Source organism: Lissotriton helveticus, chromosome 1_1 (assembly GCF_964261635.1).
Source record: "Lissotriton helveticus chromosome 1_1, aLisHel1.1, whole genome shotgun sequence".
NCBI lineage: Eukaryota > Metazoa > Chordata > Amphibia > Caudata > Salamandridae > Lissotriton > Lissotriton helveticus.
In genome coordinates this window covers 1,138,001,580-1,138,024,538 of record NC_136057.1, presented here as the reverse complement: position 1 = coordinate 1,138,024,538, position 22,959 = coordinate 1,138,001,580, and the positions used below count along the sequence as shown (strand labels likewise).

The 22,959-nt window shown below is 46.8% G+C and overlaps 1 protein-coding gene across 1 annotated transcript in view; it reads right to left on the bottom strand.

Annotated features, from left to right (window-relative positions):
* The window catches only part of LRRIQ1 (leucine rich repeats and IQ motif containing 1), a 1,358,071-nt gene that overhangs the window by 1,093,772 nt on the left and 241,340 nt on the right, over positions 1-22,959 (bottom strand). The window lies entirely within an intron of this gene.

Genomic DNA, 22,959 nt, shown 5'->3' with positions numbered 1-22,959 from the left:
ACAGCATTGTGTTGAAACGCGCAGCGTAATTTGGGAATAAACACCCTTTTTTCTTCAGACTTCTGCCTCTGAGTGCGTATTTGCTGGACTTAGCAACTTGGGAAATTATATATATATATATATATATATATATATATATATATATATATATATATATATATATATATATATATATGTTGTTTACATTCATTAGGAAGAACCATTCTATTTTCCAAGGTGTGTTTGGTATGCCTTAGTTAATAACTATTTGTAATCTACTGTTGTGCTTAATGAATCACTCTAGAAACCCCTTCATTAATGCTTTATTTTTCACTCTTAGTGCTAATTCCAATAATTTCCTCACTAGAGTTTGTCTGAATCTTTTTTCTTTAAAAGTGGTTTTTCAAATGGGAGGGAGCACATTAAAGCAACCAGTATTAACTCATATTCTTGCATAGCAACTGCTGACCATTGCCTGATAAATCAGCTTTACAACTACAGCTAATTCAGTCTTCACCAATTTTGCCATCTTGCAATGATCCCTCATATGATGGGCTTTCCGTTGCCTTGCTGGCCAATATTATTTAGCACAAAATTTACAATGAGGTTAGGTTTACAAATCCGCATAATTTTTTCTTTAATTCTATGAGCTACTTTTGGCATCTAGCCTACCTTGTTATGGAAAGAAACAGGTTTTAATGAACAGGAAGTAATGGCGCTCTAGCAATATTAACGTTCAATCAGTATTAAGTACAAAAATTAGGAATGGTGCTGTCAGGGAGGGGAGACCCTTAAAACCCCTCAATCCGTGTAGAAGGAGCCACACAAACACAAATTAACAACGGTCCAGCGCACTCATATCAGAATAACACATAATGTAGATGAATGTTCTGAAGTTAAGGAACCAATCCAACTTTGGAGTCTATTCTTGAATCTTTTTCTTTTTCTGAATACAAAGATAGACAGGCCCAATTCCGGTGATAATTCCAACCCGGAACGGTAACTGAACTCTTGGTAATCAAAGTAAGAAATGGCCGAGTACAAGCCTGTTGGCAGGTCAATAAAAAATATATAGAGACGCCAGTTCCAAACGAGTACAGTGTAGTTGTAAAGTGTAACTGGCGCCGGGGCCCCGGGTTTGAAACAAGACGCCAGACAGTGAGAGCCAGGCTGCGAATATAGCCATAACAAGCACGCACCCGTGCTTAACAGGCATTGAGACGGTTTTCTCCTCCATACGCCTTGCAATACTTCATGCGCAGAACCAGTTACACTTTACAACTACACAGGACTCATTTGGAACTGGCATCTCTATATATTATTCTTTGATTACCAAGAGTTCAGTTACCCTTCCGGGTTGGAATTATCACCGGAATTGGGCCTGTCTATCTTTGGATTCAGCCACTGAGCCCTGAAGAGTTGTAGAACACTGTTTTTCTACAATGAAACACGTGTCGGCTGGCTGTGTGTAATCTATGCCTGATGATCAAATAAAAAAGAAAAAGATTCAAGAATAGACTCCGACGTGTGATTGGTTCCTTAACTTCAGAACATTCATCTACATTATGTGTTATCCTGATATGAGTGCGCCGGACTGTTGTTAATCTAGCCAATCTTTTTACTCGTATCACTCAACACTAGTATTCTCTCATAATCTTACACTCTTATATTTGATGAAAATCAGTATCTGATGATCAACATCTGTGGCATTGATCTGGTATCACAAGTGTGTTCTATGAAAGATCAAGCAGGTGAGGTAATCTGACTGACAGAAGAAAAAAGTGAACTCTGTGAACTTTAATTTTGTATGCTTCACAGACTTGGATGCTTAAATTATTCTCACATAGACTTTAGGAAATTATTCAGGCACATGAATCTATAAAATAATTTGTGTATTATGGAGAATTTAAATTGTATGGATGTAAATATCTTATTCCTAGGCCATAATTTGGTGTAAACACACATCTTACCCAGTCTACATCTGGAAGTTTTCTTGGTAACTGATTCTCATTCACCTCTTAATCTTGAAATATCAACTGCTCTGGAGTTCATAATAGCCATGTACCTATATATGATATCTTTATTCCCAATTTGGCCAAATGCCATCATTGATGTATGTATTTTCTTAAGCTGGATCCTTCTCTGGCTATGTGTAATAATCTCATGATATTCCCAATCTGAATATGAAATTTCCCCTTAATTCCACAAATTTTCAATAACTCTGTTTGGGTTGTTCCTTCCCTACCGCGCCACCAAGTCTTGAAACGGCCTCCCCTCCACCTAAACACCTCCCCATCACTTGAGGGTTTCAGGACGATGCTCCAGACATGGATCTTTGTCAGAGGCTCCAGAACCAAAAGCCTTGTACCTTCGGGGGTGACAAGTCGAGCTCTACTAGACTTACTTGATTGATTGATTGACTAACTGATTGACCACGTCTTAGGAGATAGCATCCATTACTTTGTTGTTTGGAACACAGCCGAGGTTTTCTTGAAGTTTTTGACTGACAGCCTGCTTCTACTGGAGAGCAGTGATTGTTAAATTCCTTGCCATGAGCCATTTCCATATGAGGGACAGTGGTCTTGAATGTATCCCTCCTTGCTTGTTCACCTAGTACATTGTTTTTTTTAAACTCTTTTTATTAATAGCAGCACAAGTTATTAATACAGTTCAGACAATCTTAGCAATGTTACAACAAATTATGTGTAATAAATTTAGCTACCATGGCCAAATCCATATATTTGCACCATTCGGCATATGTTGGTGTAGTCTGAGCTCCCCACTGTTTAGCCAACCCGTTTCGGTACCAAAACCGGATGAGCTCTACAACTCTCACCTCGATTTGTACCAGAAGTCAGCCCCCTTCCACATCCCTGTCACTATCGGCACTAACAGAATCGCGAATACTGTCCACTTGCCTAGACACCCTGCTCAATACACCTCTACCCATCTAACTCCCCCCATCATCGAGGCTCCCCGTCCTCTCTCTTGCATGCTCCTAAACTGCAGATCAGCAGTACAACACACTATTGACATTGCTGAAGCTATTCTCGCTGAAGAAATTGACATCGCCTTCCTCACTGAATCCTGGCTCAATGCCCACTCCACCCCCATTCTTGACATTCTCACCCCTCCAGGGTACAACATCATCATACAAGACAGGCTGTTCAAAACTGAGGGGGAACTAGCCATCATTCATAGAGATGGAATACAGATGACCAAACTCAAACCTGCAGAATACCTATCATTTGAATACCTAGGCGTCCAACTCACTACCAAGGGCACCCCACCCATTAAATTCCACACCATCAACCATCCTCCTGGAGAGCGTACCCTTTTCCCCAAAGAACTAACAGACCTAATAACACGATTCTCCTTGGCAGACACTAAAGACGTGTTCTTGGGTGACCTCAATATCCACTGGAGCGACCCAGAAGACTTCACTGTCCTGAACCTTTCCAACCTTCAGGAAATATATAACCTCAAGCAACTCTGCAATAATCCAACTCACATCAAAGGTGCTACACTAGAGGCGATCATAACCAACAACGATCTGATCTCCCTGAAAGAGATTTCTCCCATTGACTGGTCCGACCACCACCTCATTCTGTTCAAGATTGACACACTTGCCAGCCACCAACCTATTTGTGTTGTCAAACTGAAACTCTTGACCAGAAACATGAAAGAAATACCTTTATCCGAACTTGAAGCCAAGATTCATCCCCATCTTCAACTCCATCTCTCATCATTGACAGCTGATGACCTCACTTCACACTTTAACTCAAGAATGACAGAGGTTTTAGACCACATAGCTCCTCTCAAAACTCAAACAACTGAGGAGAACCAAATCGAAACCCTGGTTTAACAGGGAGCTGAATGATGAACGGTGTCAACTCAGACAAACGGAAAGGTCTTGGAGACAAAACCCCTCGTCCTTGCACCTAACACATCTTAGATCTGCTCGACGGTCATACAAAAACACATCTTCAATGAAAAGGCATCTTTTTTCCGCAGTCAACTCGATCTGGTGAAAAACAGATCAAAAGAACTCTTCAACATAGTTAAAAGCCAAACTAACTGCACTCCCTCTCAAGAAATTAAAGCCACCAATGAGCGATGTGAAAAAATTGCCACCTTCTTCACTAATAAAATCTCTAAAATTGATCAATCCTTTTTACAAACTGCTAACCCTCCTTCCCCCTTAACCAGCCCCCCTTCAACCTCTCTTGATCACTCAAAAAGAGCTCTTAACAAGGACAATCAAACCTACCTCCGGCTAAAAAACAATGCGCATTGGTCCGATTTTGAGCTAATGTCGGTTAGCGAGGCCTTCAATATAATTTCTAATCTAAAACCTTCCTCCCACACTATGGACCCCCTCCCTTCCACAATTATAAAAGATCTCAACCACATCATCTCGCCATTTTGGACAAAAATCATCAACACCTCTCTCACCTCAGGCTTTGTCCCAGGCTCCCTTCAACTAGGACAAATCACACCCATTCTCAAGAAACCTAGGGCTGACCCTAATGATCTTAACAACCTCAGACCTATCTCTAACCTCCCATTCCTCGCAAAAACATTGGAGAAATGTGTTCTCCTCCAGCTAAATAAACACATTGATGAGTTCAACCTCCTCGACGCCTTTCAATCTGGTTTCAGAAAAGGCTGTAGCACGGAAACAGCTATGCTCAACGTCTCCGATGACATACACAAGGCCCTAGACGAAGGTGATGCCTGCCTACTCATCCTTATTGACCTATCTGCGACATTCAACACAATAAACCATCCAGCCCTTATGGAGACCCAGTCGAAACATCATGGAGCCCCTCACTATCATATTGAAAAAAGCTGGAGTGAATTACAAGCTTTACGCGGATGACACCCAAATCTATTGCAGGATCAAGTCCCCCAGCGACATCCAACTCCTCAATACCACCCTAACTGAGATCCAATCTTGGTTCTATGTTAACCACTTAAAGCTCAACCAAGACAAAACTGAACTAATCCTATTCTCTCCAAAAAGTAACCATCATCCAATCCAAGAGTGGCTCAAGTATCTGGTTGCCCTAAACTGCCCCTTACCCTATCCGACTCGGCACTTGGCATCACCCTTGACAAGAACTTATCAATGGAGGCCAACATCAAAAACTCTGCAGAAAGTGCTCTTTTCTCTCTAAAACACCTCAAGAAATTGAAACCTTTTCTACCCCACGATGACCTCAAGAAAGTAGTTCAATCCCTAGTTCTCTCTAAAATCGACACCTTCTGTTTCTGTGTCTGGCTACGGACTACGGACTATGGACTATGGACGTGCACTCGTGGAACCTCCCACTTCCTAGCCCTCACTCCGGACTTCCGGTCTCAGCGCCGCATCGGTAGCCGTATCGACCGCCGCCGCACGGAGCAAAGAGAGAGCGGCGTGTGCGGGGGCCGCGACGAGAGTAATTCGCGGGGGGCCAGCGAGGGCGTGGAGCCTGCATCCTCCGCGGCTGCCAGAAGGCCAGAAAAGTACGAGCGACACCACGGAAGGCGTGTGAGGAGTGTGAGGCACGTGAGGCACGGGGCGCGAGTGGTGTAGAGATAGTGGCAGCCGGTCAGCAGATTAACTTGGGTGGAGACAGAGCCCAAAAAGAAAATATATATATACAAGCGGCAGGCACAGTACAACTAGGAGGACAAAAGTCTTGTATAAGAAACTGCAAAGGGGTGATCACAGCCACTTGGAGCTTGCAGCAGTTTAAAGGTGCCGAAGTGGTTGAGTATTCAGCCTGGAATTTGATTGAAGAAGGGGGAAGTAGTGGAGGCAAGAGTGCGGGCCGACAGAAACGGAGGTAAGTGGAAGAGACAATTTTACCCCTTGTAATAAAAATAAGGGGAAGTGCATAGGGAGTGGGGGTAGTAGCGTACCCATTGAGCTGTGGAAGTTAAATAAGGTGAAGGAGAAGCCCATTTTAACATTGTGTACGCCGGGAAGAAGGAGTTAAGGAAAGTAAAAGCAATGGCCCTAGGGAAATCTAAACCCCGTAAAGTCCCGAAAAATCTTAAAAAATCAGGAAATAAAAGTCCTGGCACGGAGGATTTGATCGAACTACCGAAAGACCTGAACGATGCAAACGTGGATACGGCGACATCCACCGGTAGTTGAGCAGCAGCCACGGGACTACCCCCTTACCGGGCTCAATCCCACAGATAGCGCCGATAACCTCTAAGTCAGCAGGCGCAAAATGGGGATCGCCAGTATCAAAATCTATTAAGGACTTTATTGGTAAACATTTTAAAGTGAAGGAGACGTCAGACAAGGAGATAAGTGTGTTAGAGACCCCGCAAATCATAGAGGACTCGGCAGCAATAAGCATGGAATTTCTGAACCAGTCTAATTTCAATATTGCTAAAATACCGATGGAGCCTCGCTTGTCCTCCTTGCCACAGCTGTTTCAGTCGATATTTACCCAGGACATAGGAGTAGAGGTGGTGGAGGAAAAAAGAATAAACCGAAGTAAATCCTTGTGTGAGGAAGACCCCGCCGGGAGGGAATCTAGCACAAATGGAAAAGAACGACTGTAAAATTCTTATGCTGTCCGAACTGACTTGTCAGACCTGCCTCTACATAGTCTGGAGGTGACGGGTTCCTCCAGCTTATCTATGCTTGAGGTTATGCTAATGCTCCAGAAAACCTTGCAGGGCATTTTAGAGGTCTCAGTCTTAAATAATGGCATTTTAAAAATACAAGGCAACCAGTTTAAGGATATAATTGGGGAGGTGGCACAGATTAAAAGCTTGATGCCCTCACTAGTAAGGCCAGTAGAAGCCCAGGAGGAAAATAAAGTGGATAGGGGGGGGAGTAGTGGTAAGGGCGAGCAGTCCTAAAGAGGATGTACCAACAGAATATATATCCCGTTGCCCCATGATTATAAAGAGGTACGGGGAAAAGAGGTACACAAAGCAAAATACAATGTGGTGAAGGAAAGGGAAAAAGGCCCCATCTAAATGCCAACCTGCGAAGCAACTGGAGAACGGGAGGGCGGTAACCCCAGAACAAAAGCCAGTGGATAAGGTAGTAAGGCAAGAAATTAAAAAGTTAAGCTTCGCAGATATAGGAGCAAGTACCAGTAGACCCGAGGGACAACCCAGGTGGAAAACAGGGAAAAGCATGGGAAAAAGTGAGGATACCTTGAGGAATTACCCGGGGGAAAAGGAGAACGTGGCACCAGATTGGGGGATGGAGACGTCCTTAGGTGCAGGGCCTAGTAACTCAATCCCCAGGAAGGGTCTCAGGATTAGAGGTAGAGAAGAAGCAAATAGGAAAAGAAGGGAAGAAACGCTAGATGAACACTCTCAAGATTCGCAGTTAGAAAGGCTTGCAGATACCTGGATATTTGTTGAACCAATAGGACAGGGAAAGGGGGGGAAAAGAATTAAGAAACTAAACCCTTTTAAACGTTCCTAGCTCCTCTCCTCATTTGCAAAATGTCCTAGTTTAAGATAGTTAGTACCGATGACCTAAAAGAAGTGGGGTTTATGGTTAACAGTAAAGGGGATGAAATAACAAAGGTCCTACTTCACTCAGCTCTAATAAAAGATGCAATGGAAAAGGCGGAAGCTGAGATGCTTTGGGAAGGAATTAAAATATTAAAAAGGGAGGAAGTGATGATGGACAAACAAGGGAATTTATTCCTCAGGAAGCATGCGGGGTTGGGTGAACGACAAATAAAAATGATTCGTTTGGGTCGGGGTAAGGAGGACGCCCTTGAAATCACCATAATTCCTAAAAGTCTGAGGGGGGGATGTTGAAGATGTCCTTGCCGGGAATAGATATAGAGAATTGGCATATATGAATTGTGAGGAAGATGGGTATCTGAGTAATATTGATTAGGAAGTAGGGTCGTCGCACAGCCTATCCATTTTGTCTTGCAACGTTAATGGATATAAAAGAATATTGATACAGTAAAACTTTAAAAACACCCTTAGGAAAAACGATATTGTCTGTTTACAGGAAACTTGGCTGTGCGACGAAACCCCTGCTACCGAAGGCTTCACTCACCATGTAAAACCTGCAAGAAAGAACATAGTAGGCAGACCATCAGGATCAGATGATGTTGGTCACAACAAGTATAGCTAGAGACATAGAACCCCTCGAACTCAAGTGCAACTGGGCATTAGGTAGTAGAGTGCGGATTTTCAATAATATGTTAGGAGGCGAAAGTCTATGCATTATAAATGTGTATATACAGAAAGGAAAAATAAATGAGTATAAGGCTGACCTGGAACGCTTAAAAAAGGACCGGGAAGGTCTATGTGATTGTTACCCGAGAGATGTGCTTTTGAAACTGGGTGTCTTTAACCATAGATTAAACTCCCAAAAAACTGACTCTTGGCAGAGTGATCTGCTAAGAGTATATAATATGGAGTTCGCTAAGTTTTCTAGTTGCGACATCTCAACTTAAGATGTCGAGCTTGGTCAGCTGTTGGGGGCCTGATCTGCGCTAATGGAAGAAAGAAAGCGGATCGGCCCACAAAGCGTACCTTTAAAGTAGGGCAGCAAAAGTGCCCTATAGATTACGCATTTATCCAGGCATGGAGCTTCCACTTAATTAAACAGTTTGAAATACTCAGGGTGGAGGGTAGTGACCATTACCCACTGCTTGTAGAATTACAGGTAAACAGCTCCCTGCAGAGACAAAAAGTGCTACAAGTAGAGGTGGAATACCCAAAGCGACTTACTACTCGAATTAGCGAGGAATATATACAGAAACTGTGCACTCCAGTTAACAGTCGAATTGAACAACCTACTACCAGGAGAAGACATATCCTGGTATGAGGGTATAATAAGGCAACTGGTTGAATGCCTCAGGATAAAAATCAAACATGGCAAACACAAGTTAGTAAGTAAAGCTAAAATACATCCTAATAACAAACCCTGGTGTGATGATGATTGACGGAAAGTAAAGGCCGGTATTAGGCAACAAGAGAGACGCCTTAGAGGTATCTTTAGAACTTAGGAAACTAAAGATAAAATACAAGGCAATTATTAGAGATAAAAAAAGATCCAATACGGATAAATGTTGGGTGACCTTACTCAAAGTAATTGAAGAAAAAAATGTGAAAGGCTTCTGGAAATTAATACAAGAATGTACGGGGAAAGTTGTAGGGACCCTGCAGTGCTCTGTGCCAGAGGATAAGGGGGTGACCTATCTTGAGGAAATCTATGGTAAATGGCCAAGGAGGGTGGAAATAATAGCCAATAGCTGGCCTGGAGTAAGGGAAGAAGTAAAAGAGCATTTCTCCCCCGGCCATATTAGGAGCATAATAACTAGGCTAAATTTAACACGAGCTGCTGGCCCACATAACTTAGCAGCAGTCATAAAAACAAATCCAGAATGGTGGGCCGAGTTCTTCTCGAATATGTTCCAGGGGATATTAAAAACCGGCATTACTCCAGATAGTTGGAAAGGGGCCATTGTCAGACCAATACATAAAAAAGGTGACGTAAACTCCCCCAAAAATTATCGTCTGATAAACCTCCTGGACATAGGTGAAAAGGTATTTTCCAAAGTAATTCTAGGTTTGCTAAGGGAGTGGGCAGATGATAAACAGATAGTACCCCCAGAACAGGGGGGGTTTAAAGAAGGTCACTCAACGTGGACCACTGCTTTGCTCTATGGTCCATTGAACGGAAGTCGATAGATCAGAGGGGTAACTTATTCTGCTGTTTCATGGACTTCCGTGCAGCATTCGATCTTGTGGACAGGGAGCAGTTGTGGTCAACCCTGGTAGGGTATGAAATACATGGTGATTTATTAGTCCTGATCCAAGTGTTGCATACAGAAAACTGGGCTCAGAAAATCTTGGAAGAGGAGGGAGGATTAACTGAGAGGATCCCAATTGGAAATGGATTGACGCAGGGGTGCGTACTTGCCCCTTTACTCTTCTCCCTCTTCTTAGCTGACCTACCTCTAAAATTAAGAGAGGTTAGAGGGGCGAGTCCGAAATTGAGAGGAAATCATATACCGTGCCTATTATATGCCGATGATCTGGTGATTATGGACCAGACGGAGATAGGCCTTCAGAGAAAATTAAACAGGTTTAAAGAATACTGCCTAATTAAAAAGTTTGTGGTGAACATGGAGAAGACTAAAGTATTATGTTTCTGGAGGAGAAAAATGAAGTTCTCATGGTATCTTGGCACAGAATTGCTCGAGAGGGTAACAGAATATACATATCTGGGAATGTTGTTTGCCAGTACCCTGAAATGGTATACCCAGTTGCAAGCTTTAAAAATGAGGGCATCGGCTTCTGTGAAAGGCTTAAAAAGATTTAATAGTGCCTACGGAGAAATGTCAGATAGGCCGTTCATAAAAGCCTACCAAGCAATGGTCCCTCCACAATTTCTGTAAGGAGCAGAGGTACTTTATTTAAGCGGTAAGAACTCCTGGGATAAAGAGGAGGGAAATATCCTAAAAAGCTTGTTCTTGCTGCCTAAATCATCAATGGTACAGGCAGCAAGATTTGAGCTGGGAATGACCTCCAGGGCTATAACTGCCTGTATGGCCCTAATACGCTTTGGCAGCGCTTAGGATCAGGGGAGTCTCTTAAAATTTCCCAATGGTATAAAGGGGAAATTGCCATTAGTGAGCTGCCCTGGGCGAAAGAGACTAGAGCATTAATAAGTGAAACATATGGGGTGCTTGGTTTGAGGGTATGCTCGCAGCAAGTCCATGTGATAATAGACAAGAAAGAACTAAGGTCTTTGGGATTTGATATGTCTCATATATATGATCGGGAGTACCTCTCACGAAAAACCTCGGTGGCCCATATGACCCTGTCTTGGGAGAATGATCAACATTTTCCCTACGTAGACCGGTTACCCAGTTACCGTTTAAGGCGGGAAGTGTTAAAAATGCGAATTGGGATAAACCCATGTTATGCGAATAATGGGGTTCGAAACCTTAGGATAGATTGTAATGGTAGATGCACTTGTATGTTAGGTACCCCATGTGATATTTTACACATTTTATTAGATTGTATGAAGATTTTAGACATACGAAAGGAGATTTTATGTCCACTTTAAAAAAAATATAGGATCAAGAATAGGATGCAAGCTGTTAACCTTTTGGTGGGAATGGTGAACTTAGAGATAGCCTGTGCTATGGGGAAATATATGAATAAAGTTAAAGTGTTCCTCAAGTGCACAGAGTAAGCACTGTAAGTGGTCCCTTTAGGATTATACGAGGTTGTGCTATCAAGGGATTACAGTATTGCTTGTCATATATATGAAGGATTTGATGTATATGTATGAATTACTTGATTTTAATAATGTAGAATGATATAACACTCCTATTTTAAAGGGAAGGCTAGTTTATGTGAGTGGATATGTGCAATATCGTTTTATGATACCGCCGTGTTTATGTTTTTTAACGTCATGATAAGATGTAAATTGAATACTTTTATGGTTGTAACAAACCAAATAAAGTTTTGTTTGACTGACTGACTAACTACGGGAACGCCATCCTTACAGGGACTCCAAAAGCTCATCTAGCCCCTCTGGGGGCAGTGCTGAACATGTCAGCTCGACTCGTATCTGGAGTTAAAAGATTTGAACACATCACTCCAGCTCTCAAGTGCCTCAAGTGGCTTCCCATGGAAGGGAGATGCATCTATAAACTGGTCTGCATCACACACAAAACCCTTCACTCTCCTGCCCCCAACTACCTAAATAACAAACTGATAAGAGCCGGTCAATCGAGATCGTCGAGAAGCACCAACTCACTCCTTCTTATTCCTCCTAAAATGAAAAAGAAAACCACCCAATACCGATGGTTTTCTGGCAACGCTCCCAGCATATGGAACGCTCTCCCTGGAGTCCTCAGATGCAAACCCTCCTTCTCCTGTTTCAAAAGGGAACTGAAACTCCATCTCCTAAACAAATACTTTCATGATCAACGTCAACTTACCTAGACTACTAGATCCGAGTTGTCTCCTCTCTCCCCGGACTTTCAAGGATAGTGGGTGACCGGACTATTTTATTGCTCTCTCCCCCTCCGCTGAAATGCATATTTATCTCCCATGCTGTATTTTTTTTTTGGTTTGCTTCCTTACTGCCGGCCTACTATGTAATGTAATGTCCATCTGCTGTTTACTGTGTGTATGTAAAGCGCTCCGATACCTACGGGTTAAGCTAGCGCTATATAAAACTTTTAAAATAAAAATAAAATAAAGTAGCACCCAGTCTTGGTGTTTATGATTAAGGTCTGTGGCCTCCCATATATGAAGGAGGCATCTTTTGTGTTTTTTTGTGTTCAGATAGTACAGGGGTCCTCCATACCTGTGGGATTGTGTGCATGATTGTCTTTCAGTAGTCGCTAATCTCGGGCAGTCCCATAAGATGTGGAAGAATATGCCTGTTCCTCAATATTGACGCAAGCAAAGAGGGGATTCGACTTTTCCCATTCCAGCTAGTATTTCCCTTGTTAGGTAACTTCTGCGGAGCACCTTGAGTTATACTAGTCGCAATCTAGAGGGTACTGCCACCTCCCGCAGGGATTCCAACGCTTCCTGCCAGTCAGTGTCGTCCAGTTTCCCATGTCTTTTTGCCATCTCTCACGGAGACCTTGCATAGGATCTGGCAAATTATTGATTAATTTTTGGTAAGTTAGAGAGATTGCCCTACAGTCCATCTTATCTGTGAGTAGCCTGTCTTCTAAAGGTGATGCTTCTGAAAAGGTTCTGCCAGCAGGGACTGATGCCATGCGTGCATGCCTGATCTGTAAGTTGCGGAATGTTTCCGTTGTGGCCATATTGCATTGTTGTTGCAGCTTTCCGAAAGGGATAACTTTCCCCTTATCCCAGAGATCCCCCACCCTTGAAAATGAGATCCCATTTTTGGAATCCTTTACAGCTAATCAATCTACCCAGCTTCCCAGTCTCACAAAGTGGGGTAAACTGCATCAGTTTGTTGTGCCAGCCCAGCTTCGCATGTGCTGTGTGCCATAGTTGAACTGTTTGTGCTGTAGGCCCGAGATGCTTTTATTATTTGCTTTGGAATATAGTGCTCGCAGGGTCCCCCCTTCACCCAGGATGTAAGGATCCATTCAAAATGCGGGGTCAGTATGGGGGCAGTGTGTCCAGTAGTTTAGGACTATGAGGTGTAAAGCCCAATAATACGCTTGTATGTGTGGGAGTGCTATGCAGCCATCGTACCATCCCTTAGCTAATTTATTGGTGGCTATGTGGGGGTGTTTCCCATCCCATAGCAGGTTACGTACTTCAACATCGATTGCCTTAAAGTATGTCTGTGGTATACAGAATGGCGTGTTCTGGAGAGCATATAGAAATCTGGGTAATTCCATCATCTTAAAAAGTGTGGCATGCCCCAGTAACATTAATGTTTGACATGAAACCTCTGGTGACCATGCGCTTTATACATTCTTCCTAACATAACATCACTTGTACGCGTCTAAAGGGTTCTTGGAGTTTCCTATTCATGAACTCCTTAGGGTTTGTTGTGATGAACCACTATCCTCATCAGACAGAGGATTGTCCTTAGTTTTTAACTTCTGTAGCCACAGAAGAAGACATCCTTCACTATCTCTCAAAGTCTTTTAAGAGAAGGTTCTGCAAATTTTACATTCTCTCACCTGCTGATCAGGGTGAAGGCAGTAGATAAACTTCTTGAGGGGGTCATCCAAATGAAGTCTGAGTTTCCCACAAGAGTCACAATGCCTGAAGAGGGATCTTTTTGAAGAAGACATGGTGATCTGAAGATGACATGGTGATCTGAAGATGAGAACAAATTCAGTAGGCCAAAGAGAAAAATACTGAGCAGAGCTCAGGGAGACTCCCTTTACACGACGTGGACAGAAAATCTGAGAGCCTGGAGCTTCTGTAGAGAGGGTTCTAGAAGGTTCTGTCACCTAATTGGCTGGAGTTTGGACTATTCCAAATGACTAGGACGAGATGTTAAAGTAAATGTTTTTCTCTATTAACTTTAATGGTAAGGTCATTCCTTACTGCTTTTTATGTGCCGTGGGACTCCCACTTTGCGGACGGTGAATGATTTAAGCATGTGAATCTCTGAAATAAACCCCAATACTGGAGAAGCAGTGTAAAGGATTTAGATGCACCAAACAATTAAACAAGAAAGTTACAGAGCATGAAAGAAACCCAACATCAATTTATAAAAACTGATTATCCAAAATGAACAAAATCCACTGTAGCGTTCCATAGGTATAGATTTTTAAAGTACATATAAACCTCAGTACTTCTAGTCACAACGCACAATTTACTTACCTTCGGTAACAATATATCTGTAAGAAACAGTAGTTAGTATTAGATTCCTTACCTTAGAATATCCCCAGGCGTCAGTCTGGATCGGGAAACTTTTGCGTAGCAGTACCCATGCGCATCGGTAGGCGTCGTCTCCGGCTCCGCGTCCGTCGTCGTTGGCGCGGGATGACGTCGCCGGAGTACTTAGATGCCGCCCTCGCGTGCTGACGTCAGTTCTTATACACAGCTTTTCCACGCCAGAAACACAGAACCATGATAAAAACCAACACTGGTGCCATGAAACTAGGGCCCTGAAAAGGGATAACCTTAACCCTAGATATCGGTTCGCAGAACGGGGAGGATGGGTGGGGCGGTAAGGAATCTAATACTAACTACTGTTTCTTACAGATATATCGTTACCGAAGGTAAGTAACTTGTGCATCTGAAAGAAACAGGTTAGTATTAGATTCCTTACCTTAGAATAGATACCCCAGCAATACCAACCCCGCTGGTGGGCCTTCGAACCAATAATCACACCAGAAAGTCCTGGAGAACGAAACGGCCGAAAAAGCCATCTCTCCGGACTTGGTTGTCCAGGCAGTGGTGTCTTGCGAATGTGTGCAGCGAGGCCCACATAGCTGCCTGACAGATGTCCTGCAAGGGGACTCCCCAACCCAGGGCAGTAGTAGCCGCCGTGGCACGAGTGGAATGGGCAGGCAGCCCCACAGGAGGCTCCTTTTTAGCCAGTGAATAACAAGCCTTGATGCACAAAACGACCCATCAAGAAATGGTCCGTTTGTGCACCGCCCGTCCCTTCTTAGCTCCCACGTAACCAACAAAGAGTTGGTCATCCACCCGGAACTGGCATGTGCGATCAAGGTAGAAGGAGAGTGCACGTTTTGGGTCCAGACGGTGGAGCCTCTCTTTCTCTTTCGAGGGACGCGGAGGCGGAAAGAAGGTGGGCAAAGTGATGGACTGCCCGATATTGAAGGCTGTGACTACCTTGGGCAGGAAAGAGGGTCGCATCCGCAACACAACTTTGTCCGGATGGACAGAAAGTAAAAAAGGTTGTGAAGAAAGAGCCTGGAGCTCATTCACTCTCCTGGCAGAGGTGATGGCAACCAGGAATGCAGTCTTAAGAGTGAGGAGACGAAGAGGACAGTAATGAAGTAGCTCGAAGGGAGCGCACATTAGATGAGTCAGAACAAGATTCAAGTCCCACTGAGGCATCACGAAAGGAACAGGGGAAAACATATGAGTGATGCCCTTCATAAACATATTTACAACTGGGGACTTGAAAAGAGAGGGCTGATCAGGGAGCCTTAAGAAGGCGGAAATGGCAGAGAGGTAGCCCTTAAGAGTGCCAAGAGCAGAGCCCTGCTGGGCAAGAGAAAGAAGAAAGAGGAGAACCTCAGAAAGGGGGGCAGAGAGTGGATCCACAGCCTTTGCTGTGCACCATGCCACAAATTTGTTCCACCTGCAGGCGTATACCAATTTTGTGGAGGGACGCCTGGCTGCCAGAATCACATTGCAGACTTCAGGAGGCAAGTCAAATGGCCTCAACTGTCGCCGCTCAATCTCCACGCATGGAGGTAGAGGCTGGACAGGTTCGGGTGGAGGACCATCCCCTGCTGCAGCGACAGAAGGTCCTCCTGAAGAGGCAGACGAATCTGGGGATCGACTGACATGCTGAGTAGCTCGGGATACCAGTAACTTCGTGCCCAGTCCGGAGCCACAAGGATGACTTGGGCCCGGTCGCGCCTGATCTTCTTCAGCACTCTGGGCAGAAGTGGTATAGGCAGAAAGGCGTACAACAGACCGCAGCTCCAATCGCGACGAAAAGCGTATCCGAGCGAGTGCCGCCTTGGAAATTCCAACGCGCAGAACTGATGACATTGCGCGTTCTCTTCTGTGGCTAATAAATCTAACCAAGGCTCTCCCCACTGCTGAAAGAGACCTTGCAGTCTCTTGAAAGAGACCTTGAGTCCGAGTGCAGACGCCATTCGTGATCCATCATGCACCGACGGCTGAGTTCGTCATCCCTGGTGTTCAGGGAACCTGCCAGGTGTTGAACCACCAGGGTCACGCCCTGATGTTCCAGCCATTGCCAGAGGTGCAGAGCCTCCTGGCACAGGGTCCACGACCCCACCCTGCCCTGTTTGTTGGAGTACCACATGGCAGTGGTGTTGTCCGTGAACACCTGCACTACACTCCTCCGGACAGATGGGAGGAATGCTTTCAGTGCAAGCCGGATCGCCCGCAGCTCCAGAAGGTTGATGTGGAGCCGGGACTCTGCCGGAGACCAGAGGCCTCTGATCTCCGCCTCTCCCATGTGGCCCCCCCAGCCCAGGAGGGACGCGTCCGTTACAAGTACGTGCTCCGGTTGGGGTAGGGAGAGGGATCTGCCGCTGACCCAATCGTGGTCCGTGAGCCACCATTGCAACTGTCTTGCAGTGCCCTCCGAGATCAAGACATGGTCGGACAAGTTGCCCTGATGCTGGGACCACTGAAACTTCAGGTCCCACTGCAGAGCCCGCACCCGCCACCTGGCGTGATGCACCAGAAGGATGCAGGAGGCCATCAGCCCCAGAAGCTGCAGCGTCAACCTGATCGAGACTTGGTATAAGGCTGAAAGATCGGAATCAGAGCCTGAATATCTCGAACCCGCTGTACGGGAGGATAAACCCGAAACTGAACCGCTCCGATGAAGAGGAGCTTCTGAGAGGGACACAGGTGTGACTTTGGCACAATGATGGAGAACCCCAGCGGGTGCAGGAGGTCAGCCGTAGTCTGGAGGTGGCTGACGACTGTCTGGGGCGAGCCCGCCTTCAACAACCAGTCGTCGAGATAGGGGAAGACTGACACCCCTAATCTGCACAGATGAGCAGCGACAACCGCCATCATTTTCGTGAACACTGGTAAGGCTGAAGGGGAGCACGGTAAACTGAAAGTGCTCGTGGCCTACCATGAACCGCAGGTAGCGCCGGTGGGCTGCCAGTACAGGGATGTGAAAATAAGAGTCCTGCAAGTCCAACGCTACCATCCAATCTCCCGGGTCTAGGGCAGCTAAGATCTGAGCCAGAGTCAGCATCTTGAACTTCTCCTTCCAGAGAAAGCTGTTGACGTTCCGCAGGTCCAAGATAGGGCGTAGGCCCTTTTGCCCTTCTTGGGAACCAGAAAGTAGTGTGAGTATTAACCACACCCTACTTCTGGCCCAGGAACGCGCTCAATGGCCCCCTTGGCCAAGAGGGCCATAACTTCCTCTTGCAGAAGTTGAAAGTGATCTCCCGAAACGCTGTGGTATTGCGGTGGCATGGTTGGAGGGGTCACCTCGAAGGGGAGGGAGTAGCCCCTTCGGACAATTTGCAGCTCCCACCTGTCCGATGTGATGTCGCGCCAGTGGAGGAGGTGATGGCGTAAAATGGGCCTGAAAGCTCGGACTAGGAAGGCTTTGAGGCGGATGGATGTGGACTGGCCTCGCCGTTGTCCCCTGGCACTGCCACGGTGGTCACCATGTCCGCCACCGTGCTGGATGTTAGTCTGCGGCCCGTGGCTGGCAGGACGGGTGGGGGTGCCCCTTCCTTGGCAATGAAAGGAGCGAAAGGCAGCAGTTTGCTGGCGTGGGGCCGACAGGCCCAAGGACTTGGCCGTAGCCCTGGAGTCCTTAAAGCGCTCAAGCGCACTGTCTGCCTTGTCGCCAAAGAGGCGACGGCCATCAAACGGCATGTCCATAAGGGTGTTCTGGACATCAGCCAAAAAATTGGCGGACCACAGCCAGGCGTGGTGGCGAACCGCCACCGTTGTTGCAATCGCCCTGCCTAGCGAGTCCGTGGTATCCAGCCCACATCGAATGGAATACCGTGCTGCATCTCGCCTCTCCGCAAGGGCTTGGGCGAGTTTAACCCGGGCCTCCTCCGGGCATTGTGGCAGCACGTCCGTGACCGTGTCCCACAGTGAGTGGGTATAACGGCCCAAAAGGCAAGCGGTGTTGACGGACAGTAACCCCAAACTAACTGAGGAGAACATCTTCTTTCCGTACTGTTCATACCTTTTGGATTCCCGATGAGGGGGAGCTGTCGGGAATGCGGTCTGGGAATTAGAGGCCTGGATAAGCAGGCTCTCGGGGTGGGGTGGGTGGACAGGAAACAAGAGTCGCCCGGGCCGGGCGGTGGCGTCTGGCCACGTTCCTATCTACAGGGGGACCAGTAGCGGGCTGGAACCAAGTGCCCAACAGAACGTCAGTAAAGGACTCATTTAACGGCAGTAGAGGCTCCGAAGAGCTTGCCTGCGGTTTGAGGACCTCAGTGAGGAGGTTATACCTCACGGCCGCGACAGGGAGCTCAAGAGACAAGGCCTTGGCAGCCCTCGTCATCACCACACTGTAGGCAACACCCTCTTCCGTAGCCATGGTAGGAGGGGAGACAAATCCAGTGTCGGGCGAAGTGTCCAAACCACTGGCCTCCCCTAGTTCACCTGACTAGTCCTGAAAAGACTGGCACTCCCGTGCCAGAGGGTCCTCAGACCCCTCCCAATCCACCTCGCCCTCCATCTCCTGGTACTCAGGTTCAAATGATGGGGCCGGATCATAGAAGTATTGCACTTTTCTCGACGTCGAATGCGGCATCGATCGATGCCGTTTCGACGTCGGGACCGGATAGAGGGGGGATCGCGGACGTCGTCGTCTGGGGACGGCGTCGGGGGTGACACCCTAGGAGTCGACGCCGGCGGAGGGGTCATTAGTTCGACCAGCGGCGACTCGGATCTGATGGATTCGGCAGGGCCCTGCGGCGTAGGGACCGAAGTTGCCACTGGCGCCAGGGCCAAAGCACCCAGCGGCGCTGGGGCCGAAGCACCTGGCCTGCTTGGGCTCCCAGTCGGGACCGTGGGGCCCGAAGGCGCCGCGGAACCCGACGGAGGAGCGAGCGACCTCATGGCCATGAGGAAGGCATTGATCTCCTCCGGAGTCGCATTCTGCTCAGGGACCGTCGGGTATGGAGCAGGCCGCGACGCCTGCGGCTCCGCCGATGCCGCGTGGGCGGTGTCGCCCGAACCCCTGGCCGCGTCGCGCGAGCGTCGGGGGGAGTCAGAAGAGCGGTGTCGCTTCTTCGACTTCTTGTGCCTCTTACATGAGGACTTGGAGCCCGACGAGTGATGTCGACTCGTCGAGCTGTGATGACTCTGGCCCCGCAATCAGTCCCTCGACCTCCTCCTGGACCGGGACCTCGAGCGGCACGGGGCCGACTGCCAGAGCTCGAGGCGCTTACGGGACCGATCCAGCCTAGCTTTTGACATCAAGGCCCGGCAGTCGGGGCACGACTTGTCATCGTGGTCGGCCTCTAAGCAATACAGGCACCGGCGATGGGGGTTGGTAACCGACATCAGTCAGCTGCAGTCGGCACAGGGTTTGCACCGGGGCATCCCTACCGGCACCGATGGAGTTGTTCGACTCGAAAAACAGATCAGAAGGATCGAAAAAGTTTAGTAAAAAAATGACTAAAGGGTACCACTTTTTCCAGATCGGCGCTTGCTGGCTCGGAAAAAAGAAGAACTGACGTCAGCACGCGAGGGCGGCGTCTAAGTACTTCGGCAACGTCATCCCTGCGCCAACGACGCCGACGACGGATGCGGAGCCGCAGACGACGCCTACCGACACGCAGGGGTACTGCTACGCAAAAGTTTCCGGATCCAGACTGACGCCTGGGATATTCTAAGGTAAGGAATCTAATACTAACCTGTTTCTTTCAGATCTTAAACATGCATAGATTAACCGTAAAGTTTGGAAACTTTAGAAAAGCTTGTTAGAGTTGTGTTCTGCTACTCCGGCCCAGCTAGAGTGACCTAAGATGGCAGGGAGAAGGTCAGGTGGGCAACTAAAGAATATTTGGACAGTCCTGGTCACCAAAGTGCTCTCCAGTCCAGTTCTGAACTTTGCATCACGATCACCATAGACTTTAATGGAGTGGTCCAAATGCTGGGGATGCAGTAGACGGAGGATGCTCAAGGATGCTCTAAGTGCTATGCGGTCCATGGTCATGTGGGGCCACTCTGGTCACAGATCTAGGGGTCCCTCAAAGTCTTCTTTGAGTTAGTAGAACGCCAGCTACTGCAGTGCTCCCGGTCATCGTCCACAGCGGTCCCAGCGATATCCTTTGGTGGAGGGTAGTGTCCCTCTTGTATGACCAACCTGGACTCAGACAACACTCTCAGGTCAGGTAGGCTCTGGTGCAATGGGCTCTTGGGGTGCCCAGCGATTCTCCAGAAGTAGCTACTGACTTGCTATGGTGTGCTACTTCAGCTTTGATGGCCCTGGTGCTGGCCCCAGGGGGACAGCCAACTAACCCTTGGAGTCGCTTTCATTGGTCTCTGGCTTGAGTGCAACTTGTCCTCAAGATAGAAGTCACAAGCACAGTCCAACCCAAGGTGCTGCAACCCACACTATGCTAACCCCAGGTGCCGCAGGTGAAGTCCAGTCCAGTAGATGGTGCAGGCTCACTTTGCAAGGTCCAAGGGACAGCTGGGCTGAACTTCTTCAGTCCTTTCTCCACTTCAGTCGTAATCTAAGATTCAGTGTGCCAGGGGTGTCTGATGTATGCCTAGAAAGTGCCCAGGGGGGTGATTAGGTCATTAGTCAATGGGCTATCAACATCCCTCCAACATCACTTTCACCCTGTAACAACATCATGCCGGCTATGAGTGGCATCTAGCAATCCCAGAGTGCACTAATCTGACCACTGCCAAGAAGTCTATTAAAAGCTTGGTAGCCCACCCTAGAGATGTGGCCACATGGGGCTACTCACCCACTGAAAAACTGGTTTGGGCACTGGTGTTCCCCCTCTGTTGCAGCCGCCAGCATTTCTACCTGAACAAAGGCGCAACCCTTGAGGTGTGTTATCGCCCTTTGCCTACCAAAAGCAGCTTTGACATTAAGCTCACCTTTTGGGCTAACACCCTAAGTGGCTTCCTGCAAGAGGGAGGTAACACCTCTCCCTGTTGCTTAATTCTGTTGTTACTGAGCCTGGGAACTATTCACACTACACCCCAGGAGGGGAGAAGGCTCTCTGATGGCCAATGACCATGTGACGCCACTGGACCAACCGGGCTACAGGGTTGCACATTTCTAAAAGTTGCTTTTACATTAAATTCGACTTGGGCACAAAGTTGGGTTTAATGCCACGATTAATTTGATACATTGAAGTACCCATTTAGCAGCCCCATTCAAAAGTTAGTTCAGGTGAATTGTCAATAGGTACAAATGTGATATCTAATGGGGCAACTAACTTTTAAACAGCAAAACGACAATTTCGAAATTTTGCTGTTAGGACATATGAAAAGTATATGTCTCAATTAATAATGCACAGCTCTCTGCCTCAGGGCTCCTTAGGCCTTCGTTTGGGGAGACCTACATATATTATTAAGGGAAGTGGAGACTTTCCATTGATTTGACCGGCAAAGTCAAACTATCAATTTAAATCTGCTCTTCGTGGATGCAGTGGCAGGGTGGTAACCATTTTGTACTTTGTTGCACACAGGGTGGGACAACCAGTGCTGCAAGCCAGGGTGGGCACTCTGTCTTACATGCCCTGGGGGTAGTCAATTCAACATATACTCTGTAATGGGTTAGAACACTGGCACTGAGGTTTGGTTAGCAGGTCTCAAAACTAATTTATTTGTTGGAAAGCTTCGATTAATCACAGCCACTGTCAATCACTCCCAATCCATCATTTTTCACACACCATGCCACCTCAGTTTGGATACATCTATGTTCAAACCAACCTTCCCCTACTCCAATGGGAACAGGCAAGTCCTAAATACCATGCTAAGTCATTCATAAACTGGAACTAGTATTAAATTGGGGTGCAGACCGAGCAACTGCAAGTGGCTGAGATTAATTCAAGCATTCCAATCCATCGCTTTGTTTTTGATGCCCAGATATGGGTCTTGTGCTCACTATGCCACTGGAACCAATTTCTACCTGGCTGATGAGCCCTAGTAAAGGCAAAACCAGCCCTGTGTTGCTTGTGTTACGGTTCTGGTGGAACTGGCCTGGTAGTTAAGGCTGGACTGTTCCTAATGGAGTGGGGCCAAGACGGATTTGCTGGGTCCAAACTAGGATCACAAGGTGGGGGAAAAATGATGGATTTGGCATATGGCCGAGAGTGATTGCAGTGGCTGAGATTAATTCAAGCATTCTATCCATCATCTAGTTTTTGATGTCTCTCAAAAGAAAGACAGAGGAGAAACCTGGGACATACTCATGATACACGTCAATACCATTAACTCACTAGTCACTCTCGGCCACTCACAACTCACCTGCAGTATCAATCAATCTTCAAAAAAGCACATCTCACCCACCTGCTACACAACATATCCACATACACCCTCCAATGTGACGAAGACATCCAGATCCCTGAACTAATAAAAACACCCCTTATCCACATACTCACATTAGCATTCACCTATGGCTAAACTAACCGCACACACATCGTTTACTCGCCAGCAATCTTTTGAAACACCTGCTAAGTGCAATACAGTAGCTATGACCCACAAAATAACAGACCACTTATTGCACTACATATTCACTCAGTCCCCTATGAGTTGCATCGCACCCTCTTCGAGATAAGGCTCAACATGCTTACATCACCACTCACTGTGGATCAGGCCTGTGCAAACGCTGCTGTTTGATGGTTTGAGGGTCTATGGGCATACTCTGTTGTG